This window comes from Mus caroli, chromosome 6 (assembly GCF_900094665.2).
Source record: "Mus caroli chromosome 6, CAROLI_EIJ_v1.1, whole genome shotgun sequence".
Taxonomy (NCBI): domain Eukaryota; kingdom Metazoa; phylum Chordata; class Mammalia; order Rodentia; family Muridae; genus Mus; species Mus caroli.
In genome coordinates this window covers 101,663,030-101,674,629 of record NC_034575.1, presented here as the reverse complement: position 1 = coordinate 101,674,629, position 11,600 = coordinate 101,663,030, and the positions used below count along the sequence as shown (strand labels likewise).

General features: G+C 37.6%; 1 protein-coding gene across 12 annotated transcripts in view; it reads right to left on the bottom strand.

The window, feature by feature from the left end:
• Cntn4 (contactin 4) overlaps positions 1-11,600 on the bottom strand; it is a 990,533-nt gene that overhangs the window by 552,645 nt on the left and 426,288 nt on the right. For 3 of the 12 annotated variants that reach the window (XM_021164234.2, XM_021164235.2, XM_029478670.1), the window contains one exon: positions 10,969-11,026. The exons of the other annotated variants lie outside the window; for them this stretch is intronic. The gene's annotated coding sequence lies outside the window, so the exon portion shown is untranslated. The remainder of the gene's footprint in view (positions 1-10,968; positions 11,027-11,600) is intronic. 12 annotated transcript variants of the gene reach the window in all.

The following is an 11,600-nucleotide window of genomic DNA, read 5'->3' as shown; positions in this document are numbered from 1 at the left end:
CACACACACACACACACACACACACACACACACACATGCACACTCACAGGCACACACACAGAGACAGAGACAAAGAGAGACAGAAACAGAGAGACAGACTGAGACAGAGACATTTAAAGCAGCCCTAAAAACAGAGTTCAATGGGCACAGGTAATAATAGGAGCCGATTCTTAGGATACAGGTATGGAGGCTACAGTTGAAACAAGGTTTTCAAACTGTGTGCTACCTGCAAAGATTGAATAAATGTTACAAAAATCCCATCTCCCCAGCATCACATCTCATCTAAGAAAACACAATCTCTAAAGACACTTCCATCTCAGTAACTGAACACACTCTTACCAAATTAGAGTCATTTTTTTTCTAGATGGAGACAATAACAACAAAAGGTATGGGTTGGATGTTTTGAGTCTTCACATTTATAGCCAGTTTTCAAGAAAAAAAAAATTGGCAACCTCTGAATGAGCATCTAAGGAGGCAGAACAGAGAGTAGTACAATGCACTGCACAACAGTTCCACAGGAGAGCTCGATAGATGGTTCTGACGTTAAAGGCAAGGCTCACAACCAAGACAAGTTTCACAGGAAGTATGGATAAAGGTAAAATGGTGAAGGCTCTTCAGTCAGGGATCACTAATGCAACATTGTGCCAAGAGATTTGATTCTATGGTACCTGATGTTCACATCTACAGTGAATGCCCAAGGTGTCTTTTCCACACAGCCTGAGAAAAGCAATCCTACTAGGTAGGGCACTAGCTAGCTGAGAGTAGCGTCACTCTGAAGGAATGACAGAATTGAAAGCAAAGGAGCCACATTGCCCTCTACACTTTTCCAAACAGTAGTTCTATTCTAGAGATCCTGTCGTACACAAAGAATGGCAACACTGGAACTGGTCCCCATCTTAGAGTAGTGTGCTCTGACTACAGAAACTATCTCCAGAAGATACTTGCTTTTTCCTTTTGTGATCAGTGCACATTCCAGTGAGCTATGCATCCTGTATCTTCTTCACTAAAAGAAGATCTTATCTCCTCCACAACTCCCCTCAATTATGAGCATATGCATATTTATGTAAATATTGATTAAAAAAACCGCCAGCAGAAACTGCATTTTTTTCTATCGAAATATAATTGTCTCAGAGTCAGGTGTGACAAAGTAGACCTGTAGTCATAGCTATTAGTCACGTTGAAGCAGTGGCATTGTTAGGGCACCATTATGATATTTTATGAATTGAGAGTTTTGAAAGTGAAATATTTCTGTTAGAGAATCCATCTAGTTACACAGATATACAGCAAATATCTACTACTTACACTCATATAAAGCTGTTATCTTTCTTGCTCGATTCCTCTTTCTCTTTTTCTTTCTTTTGATTCTTTTTTTTATTAATCATTTTGTTTACATTTCAAATGTGATCCCACTTCCTGGTCCTCCCTGCACAAACACCCCACCCCATCCTCCTTCCCTTTGCCTCTAAGAGGGTGTTCCCCACCCACTCACCAACTCCTGCTTCACCCCTCTATTACCTCCCTTCTCTGGGGCATCAAGCTACCACAGGACCAAGCACCTCCACTCCCACTGATGCCAGATAAGGCAATCCTTTCCTACATATGTAGTATGAGCTATGGACTAGCCCATGTATACTTTTTGGTTGGTGATTTAGTACCTAGGAGCTCTGAGAGGTCTAGTTAGTTGATATTACTGTTTTTCCTATTGGGGGGGGGGGCTGTGATTCCCTCCACCTCCTTCAGCCTTTCCTCTAACTCTTACATTGGGATTCCAGGGCTTAGTCCAATGGTTAGCTGTGAGTATGCATCTGCCTCAGGTGGTGGGAGAGCCAGCTGCTCAGAAGACAGCCTCTTGGCATCAGCAATGGTGTCTGCAGATGGAATGGATCACACAGTGGGGCAGTCTCTGGATGGTCTTTCCTTCAGCCTCTGCTTCAGTTTTGTCCCTGCATTTCCTTTAGACTAGGACAATTCTGGGTTAAATTTTTTTAGAGGGGTGTTCCTTCACTGGGGGCCATGTCTATCTATCTTGACATGGCCCTGTTCTGAGGTTCAGGTTGACTTTGAAGGCTAATCCCTCATCTTAAATTTCCAGTTACAGAGGTAAGGAATTAGCAATAGTTTGATAGTTGTTTTCTAAGATAAAATATTGTAGGGAATCTTACACAAGCTCTATGTGCAAGTGTCAAGTAGAAACTATCTGATCTACTATAAAGACTTCTATTTCATTTACTACTCTTTGTACCACTGAATCAGAGTATTTGTGGTGGTGAGAATGTGTTTGGAACCAGTGCTAAGAAGATGCAGAGTGGAACAGACAGGCAGAGAAGAGAGGCACAGGATTTAGGCAATGAAATGAGTCATGGGTTCTAGAAAAAGGTTAATTTTTTTAAAGCAGAAGGATTGTAAAGTTCACTAAACTCTCTCTCTCTCTCTCTCTCTCTCTCTCTCTCTCTCTCTGTTTGATTGGAACTTAATTCAGTCTTTAATAATATATACTAATATAGAATAGGATATTTGTCTCATGAAGGTTTTCTTGTAGCAAACTTATGAGTAATGGTGTTAATTTCTCTTTCCAAGTATATGTATGGGTTTGTCATGGCAACATGATAACCAGTTAACTCTTCACTACTTTGTTTTCCTACAGTATTTACCTTTGCAAAAGGCTTAGGAAGCCAATATTTGATTGTATGTTCCGTTCATGTATTTGCTGTTAATAATATTTAGTGAAATGGGATTCTTGACCTCTGAAAGGGAAAATAAAGCATAAAAGCATGAACAAATTTTGTAAAATATAAACTAGTACATCATTGTGCTTGATGCCATAGAGTAATTTGGTGTTATGCAATGTACAACAAAGGTCTGTCAGTAACTTGCATTTAGATGAAATAATTGCTTACTTGGTTTTGGTGAGCATTAAATGAAACTCATTTTATTTCATTTATAGACATTAAAATTGAAATTATCTACAATGGGCTATATTTCACTGACAATATAAATAATAGTCAGTCAGTTTGTACCTTCACTTTATTTTTGATGTGTCAGGTCAAGGGGGAGATTTTTTTTTATGGAAGTATTTCACTACATATTTTCTCACAGCATGTTAACATGTTTACAGCCTTCCTCTAACTTATTTTCAATTGGAAACAAATAGAAGGTAATCCCCATAGAATACTTACAAAACATCAAACACATAGGAACAGGAATCACACGCAATCCACTCAGCCTTCCAGGGTGCAGCTTGCAAGGATAACATCACTGTCCCCTGTGCATTTGGCAGTTACCTTGCTAACAGGTATTATAAACCAAGTCCTTTCCAGCAATGCACAGTAACGACCTAATTCCAACATGGACACATTCTAAGTGTTTTTTATGTCAATTGTCACTAGGAGAAATGTAAAAACGCAAGCATGATGTCTTCTTACATCTGCAGCCTTGGATGTTGCAAATAGTGTGACAGAGTTTACCCATCATTTTCAAAATTTTGCTACGCAAATATTAAGAAACATCAGAACACAATGCAAGAACAACAGTGACAAACACCTTAGCTGAGCTGGGACAAATCAGGAGACTATTTTTTGTTTTTCTTTGTGTCCCATCTAAAATAGTATGTGAGTGACCTTAATTGAAGATGAATATATCTTGATGTTAACAAGCAGAAGAGACAATTATTTGTTTCTTCATCTTTTATATGATAATTTTTTTAATCTGCTTACTAGTTGAGTCCTTCATCATTGGAGAATATGGCATTACTAGAATAGATGAGACTGACTGCAGCTAGAAAACATCTACTTTAATGTGACTTAAACATTGGCCAACATACATTTTGCTTCAGATGAAACAAAACATTCCCTGTCAAACATTTTCTTTTAGCAATTTTTATATACAATTTTAACATAGATTGAAATGTAGTGTTTCAGGGTTGCTGAAACTTAAACATATATTGCTTAAAGATGGTTTAGCTAGACCCAGAAAATTTACGCCTGCATGCCCACACGCCATGACTATTTACATGGACATTATTTATCATCACAAGTACTTTAAACATCTTGAATGTTTGCAAATAAAGAAGGGATATATAGGAAGGTAAATGAAGGAATCCAAAGACAGTGTACTATATACCCTGTGAACCATATTCAAATGATATCCACAGTAGGCAGATCCAGGAAAGTAAATTAGTGTATGTCTATTGCTGGAAGGGAATGAGGAATGACTGTGAATATGTTTATGGCTCTGTGTGTGTGTGTATGTGTGTGTGTGTGTGTGTGTGTGTGTGTGTATACACTTATGTGTACTTAGAGGTAAGTATCCAGATATAATCCTGTAGATACCAAAGTTTTAACTGGGTGTCCTCCTTTATTGCCCTTTACCTTACTTTTAGAGATATTGAGAAATAAGTCACCAATTTCACAATACTAGGTGGCCATAAACACCTCTGTCCCTTGCCTTCAGCACCTGTACTGGAAGATAGGCACACATCAGTATACCTGGCTTTTCACTTACAGACCTGAACTCATGTCCTCCTGTTTTCACAGCAATCACTGTCTGACTGAGCCATCTCCCCAGTCTAGTTTATGTGGTTTTTTTTTTGAGGATGTTATAATTACCTTGAAACTGATTATTGTAACAGACATTTTCCAAAATAACCCTAAATGCACAATGCAATCATTTACTTACTTTTATAAAGGTCATGATTTTTTTTTTTTTTTAAATTCTTAGATACCCAGGAGTGGCCACTTAAATAGCCATTTGCTAGCTGAGGATTCTGGGTAACATGTAGGTAAGAATTCTGCCAGTCTGCTCTGCTCTTTTCCAACACTCTCTGCTTCTGTTTACTTTAAACTGCCTTTGAGATCTGAAAAACTCTTCATCCTGTCTCTGGATTTTATTACAGGGAGTAACCTTTGTGAGTTCAAAGCCAAGGTCATGTCCCTTTAGCTCAAATCTAGGCTGGAGACATAAATCTTTCCAAAAAGATCCTTCCACACTTGCATCACCAAAGACTCTGACACATGTCACAATGAAGCAACTTTCATTCTGTTGCAGCACTGAACCCACCTTCATTTCACATACTCTGAAAGATTGCTCTATCTTTTCCAATTCCTATGGCAGCTGTCATTGTGTCACAAATGTAGGAAAGTTTAACAAAAAGCAGAGAGTGGGAGAGAGAGAGAGAGAGAGAGAGAGAGAGAGAGAGAGAGAGAGAGAGAGAGAGAGAGAAAAGGAAGACCCTATATTCTTTTTCATGCATGGGCATTACTAGCTACAGGACAATATGTAATGCTATTAAGTAAAATCAATGGTGTGGTACCCTAGATGGTGTACAGATTAGAAAAGTTAGTACTTTCTTTTCGTAATCTAGAAAACAAAACAGAACAAACTATAGTAGCTTTTATAACACTCTAGAATATCCCATATGGTGACACCATCTCTTTTATATATATTTTATATGTTCATATTAATTTCTAATATTCTAAAGGGATCATCTACATTAGTTTAAACATGAAATCGTTTACTTCACGAGCCTTTGGGTAACTAACCTCCACGCTTGAGTGTTACCTCAAGATACATCGGATCACCATGTGAAAGAAAGCACAGGCTCCACATAGGCCACAGTGTATGCAAATTCAAATGCTAAACTTTCTCTTGATGGATGGATAGACAGGAAAGCATCTAAAAAATGAATGAATTGTTGAGTTGGCAGTGTCAAGCTTTGTTTGCTGAAACAAAGTAGCAGAAGTTTAAACATCTGCCTTGGTAGCTTCATGACCTACTTACAAAAACGTTTAAATACACTATGCTTCAACTGGTCATTTCAGCCCATTTGGGGTTCACAAAAATATCTGGAAAAAGAGCCCTGCACTTCATATGGGCCCTATGGAATTGCCTCAGCACAGATGTGTATTCATCTGAAAGAAAGAGTGGGCAGGGTAACAGAAAATAGCGAAAAGATAGAAAAGCTATGCTGGAATGCTTGGTATCCTTAGAATATGTCCTTACCCTTCCTACCCAGATGCATATAACATTAAAATATACATATAGAATATACATATTATCAGAAGGGAATCAGACTCTGTCTTTTTATTCTGATCACTAGACCCCAGGACATGGTAACAAATACATAGTAATACTTTGCTAATGAATGAATGCAAGGTAGTAATTCTACTCACTACAGAGAATTAAAAAAGAAAAGAAAAGAAAAAGAAAAAGAAAAAGAAAAAGAAAAAGAAAAAGAAAAAGAAAAAGAAAAAAAAAAACCTATCTTAAACACCATAGCACTGGATTTAATGTACCTTCAGAAGACACACCTTCTAAAATATGTATTTTAATTAAATAGAATTTAGAATATACCTCTTGTCTAAAATATGATAGTATTAAGTCATCTTCCTGTGCCAAGTGTAAATATATATATATATATATATATATATATATATATATTATTTCATAGGCTATATAATAGAGTAATGATACATAAGAAAAATTTAAAAAAATGACTTTTAACAGTAGAGTATGTGACTTATGATATTCAGGCTTAAGTTAAAAAATGAATGTTAAATATGTTAATAAGATCAATAACTGAAATTACAGTTTAATAAAGTGAATTATTCAGACATTGTAGCACATACATACTATTAAATCCTGTGTAATTAGGGTATGTAAATATGAGTTTTTAAATCTCACTACTGAATTGAAGATGACTAGGATATATCAGGATGTAAAATATTCTTGTAAATAACTCTTGCCTGCCTTACTTCACCCTCCTGTTTTTCTCTAAAAATCTACACAGTAATTGTAGTATTTTCCTTTTATGTGAGATTCATGTCTCTTTACCTTATGAACATTCATGTTTTCTACACCAGCCATGAGATATTCCAACATTTTATGAGAATATAAAGACTAGATTGTATGAAGTTAAAAGATATGTTTAGCTTTTTAAAGTTTAAAAATATACAACTATATTTATAATCTATGGGATGTGCTCAAAACTGGCCACATGATTTTATATGGCAATAGAATTTAGTATGCTCATTTATACAGAGTCATAACCTGACCCTTTGGCTTGTCTATTGAATAACAGCTGGCCTACCTCATAATTTTCTTCTTTTTAGTCTTGTTTCTACAGGACTCTGATATGGGTTCTCTGACTCATAGTAGAGATTAAGCTATAAGACATACACATAGAATCTGACATGAAATCTAAATGTGACTGTCTTGCTAGATAAAAGTGTATGGGGCTCTGGTAGCTCTCATTCCAAAGCATGAGAAGTTGGTCATTTTGTCATGGATTGATCTGGCCTATCAGAATGGGAACTTCTGAGACAATTAATAGATCACATCCAGTCAGGACTATGATCCCATGACTCCAGGCCGCCATTTCCCCATCACTTAGGGTGTCATCTTTTAACACACAGTGAATTAGGGATAGTTTTGAAGGATGCTGTAATGTTACACTCCAAAATGTATCACTCTGGTATATTGTCTAAAATTAATAGGAACCTTTTGGTTTGAAGTGAACTCCTAATTCCAGCCTATCAGATTAGACCCAGAGAATTTGGAGTCAGCTATGCTAAATGCTGCAACTCCAGATTGCAAGAACACAGAGCCTTCAAACTAATTTTCCCTAAAAAGAGATTCCAGTCCACCAGAGTCAGCAAGTCACTCGTTCTTCCTTCTTTAATCCTCAAAATCAAGGAAACCTGATATTAATCAATTCTATTTTTTTTCTGTTTGTTTCCATCTTACAAAGCACATGGTTCATTCCCTGCTATGCAGAAATTGCCACTCTATTGTGCAAAATACTGTGAGAGATAATTCATGAGTTGCAAATAAAAATCAATGAGATCTACTGCTAAATTTGTTGCCATTTTGTCCTTTGACAACCATAATGATTATTATGAGCCACGGATATTTGAAAATCAATGGTGAAGTAAGGACACTATGACTTTCTCTTTGCTTTACAAAAGCACATATAACTGCAAGCACATTTCCCTCACTCTGAAGCCAGAGGAAGAATCCTGCTTATCAACCCAGACAGTGTGTCAAGGCTAGGAAATTTTGTATATCAGGCTGCATTAAGTTAGCTTTCATCTGCCTTCTGTTTCTCATATAGTTTATCTACTTTTCTACAAGTGCCTTTTATGTCAGCTCAATAGATAAACATGTTGTGCCAGTTCTTTGTCTCTTCATTTTTCTATGGAGGAAGGCAATACCAGCTTAAAATAAACAAAAAGAAAATGTTTATGTGTAAAATAAGGCTTCTTTTACTTTTTAAAAATATAATTATTCCTTTTTTTAACTGTCCAGCTATTGCTCCACTCCCAGTCCTCCCTCTGACAGGACCTCATTTCATTCCTCCTCCCCCATCTCCAAGAGGATGTCTCTCTAACTCCTAACCTACCCCCTATATTTCAACCCACACCCACATCACCCACTCACCACCACCCCAGGCCTCCCCACTCCCTGGGGTCTCAGTCCCTCCAGGGTTAGGCAAGATTCTTCTCTTACTCAATCTGGGCCAGGCAATCCTCTGCTGAAAATGTGTCCTGGGCCTAGACCAGCAAGTGTGTGCTGCCTGGTTGGTGACTCAGTGTCTGAGAGATCTCAGGGGTCCTGGTTAGTTGAGACTACTGGTCTTCCTATGGGGTTGCCTTACTCCTCTGCTTCTTTCAGCCTTTCCCTAATTCAACCACAGAGATCCCTGACTTCAGTCCATTAGTTGGTTATAAGTATTTGCTTCTATCTCAACTGCTTTTTGGGCTTCACAGAGATCATCCATGCTACACTCCTGTCTACAAGTGCAACATAGTATCAGTAATAGTGTCCTTGGAGCCTCCACTTGAGATGAATCATGTACTTTTAACACTGAATTCTCAGGCCCACTCTGGGTCTTTGAGAAGGGAAAGTTGTAGGTCATCATCACAGCATCAAGTACTTCTGTAAGCCAAGATTATTTTAAAACTGATAATTGATAAAGTTAAATTTACAATCAGAACTTAGCTAAGTCAGACTTAGCTCTGTGATGAGTAATTATATAGGAAAGAACATGTGCTTTGCATATATATATATATACATATATATATATTTCTTTGAACATATTCATTAAAAATATCTTACTGGCTTCAACATTCTACTAGATGAAGTAATTTCATTTCTTTCTTTCTTTTTTTTTTTTTTTGCAAGCTAAAGCCTGAAGTTTACCAAATATACATTTCAGGAGGATTTTCAGGTCCTTAACCAGGCTTCTATTAGGGTTCTTGCTTTTCAAAACTATGTTGAGATTCAGGATTGTGATATATAAACTTATGAGCATTCCTTAAGTTAAAACTACTGTAGTCTATTACTTTCATGAACCTCTCAAACAGAACCCCCACACTGTGAAAATGATTTGTTAAAATAACGATTACCTATGTGTTATATTACCATAATCTTTGATCAACACTGTGAATTTTCAAAAATCATATCTGGGATATTCATAGTCATGGGCATCAATCTGTAAACTAAAATACCAACAATAATCAATAATTTGAAAGGGAGTTTACTTTTAAAGCTTTCCTATGTCTTAAACATATTCACATGCCACAAAAGGCACTTGACACAAGGACTAGTGAAGTACAAGAGAGACTAACTACCACACCCACTGAATACACACTTGGATTCATTTGGTATAGGTAAAAGAGGGGGTACACAAGGCACTGGCCATGGAAGTCTAAATCTGTTTCTGTTCTATCTAAGCACACTGCCAGACCACTGGAGAGGATCAGAGTCACACACCTTAAGTGACCAGATTCATATGCCACACTCATACCTTAAGATGTCAGAGATCATATTTGAATGCATGATTTAATCTCTTCTGGGAGATGGTGGCTGATTTTGCCCATGAGGTCAGACATTTTGTCTCTCTGTGAACAGCTTTCCAAATCATAAAGAGATACAAACATTCATCGAATCCTAATCAGCTTAGAGACTATGTTCTTGCAAAGGACTGTGTCCAGTAGATAATGCCATTTATCCAATCTCTGGCAATTGTAGATGTATTAATCTTAATAAGACACTTGGATGGGGGAAAAGGAATGGGAAGACTGCAAGATGGCATTCAGTAGAGTGGTGTTATAATCCCATCTAACACTGAGAACTGTAAGTTTGCTTCCTTGGAAATGGAATTGATTTAATAAAATCAGCCTCCTGGGAATCAGTTTCCTCACCCAATCTCTTAGAACCATTTCAGATAGTGCACAAATGGAGTAGTTCAGAGGATTTAAAAAATCAAAATTGGGAAATGGGTCAAGAAGAGTGACTAGCAATCTGTAAAAGTAGCTGCATGGTTCCCACTGAAACTTGTTACCAACAGCCACCCAACCAGACAGGATATACCCACACCTTTGTCTAGAAATTCTCATTGCATTAAGAAAATCTAGATATTGTGGCACTAGACTTGGGTCTAGTGCCACAATATCCACTTCATTTACAATACTTGCATTTTTAAAGATTGCCAGCTAGCAAATCTGAGAGCCAAAAGCATTTCCTTTTCTCGGCATGTCTCCATTGATCCAGATTTCTTAATTATGTACATAGTAACTCAGTGATGCCCTGACCACCTCTTCTGGGATAGATCCCAGTGCCCTCATTCAACACAGTTTTCACCTATTCACTTACTATTTTCATTTGTGGGCCAAAGTCATAACATTTTTAACCACAATACACTCACACCCATTCCTCTACTATCATATTTACATTTCTTTTCTCCTTAATGGCTACTCAAATTTCTATCCACCAATATAAAATTTCTACCCGGCAAGCCCAAAATCTAATGCCTGGCACACCGTTAGCTTCTATAAATTCTGCTATTGCTTTCAAATGTGTATCTCAGCATTTCCTATGTAACTGTTAAAAAACAAGCAAGCAAACAAACAAAAAAGCACTTGCTTCTCAGCTCCTTATGCAACCTCACAGCAATAAATCATTCCACCTCACCTTCAAAACAGCAGAGATTCCAGAGTCAGGTGCAGAAAGATGTGTATTTCTTGATAACCTACAGGCAAAGTCATAGGAAACCATCTCTGAAATCTAGAGCCATAAGTACAATTTACAATTTTACCCTCTTAACTATGCAGAAAAATAAAACTGATGGAGCTATTAATTAAGTGGACCAAACATCTCAAGTCTTTAGAAATGCTGGTTTAAGTCCTAAAGTAATGCTCTGACACTGTGGGTTAAGTTTATAATCAAGATTGGAGAGTCGGATTATCAGACATTAAATCTTGCCTATATATGTGTGTGTGTGTGTGTGTGTGTGTGTGTGTGTGTGTGTGTGTGTGTGTTTGTGCATGTGTGTGTGTGTGTGTAAACAGTCCATACACACAAAATCACTTTGGTCATAGAAAGACACCTAACTATCAAAAGATGAATGTCACTTACAACTGACCTGCTGCCTGTGGTCTCCCTTCCCCCAGCCTGGAACCTGCCTGCTCTAGGGCGGAGCTACCGGCTCATTCGTCCTGCCACGCCCACTGCTGGAACCTGACTCTGCTGCCTGGAGTCACACACGTGTTTGTCCTGCTACTGGACCCTGAGTTACTTGGCGGGAAATTGGGTTCCCTCCCCCC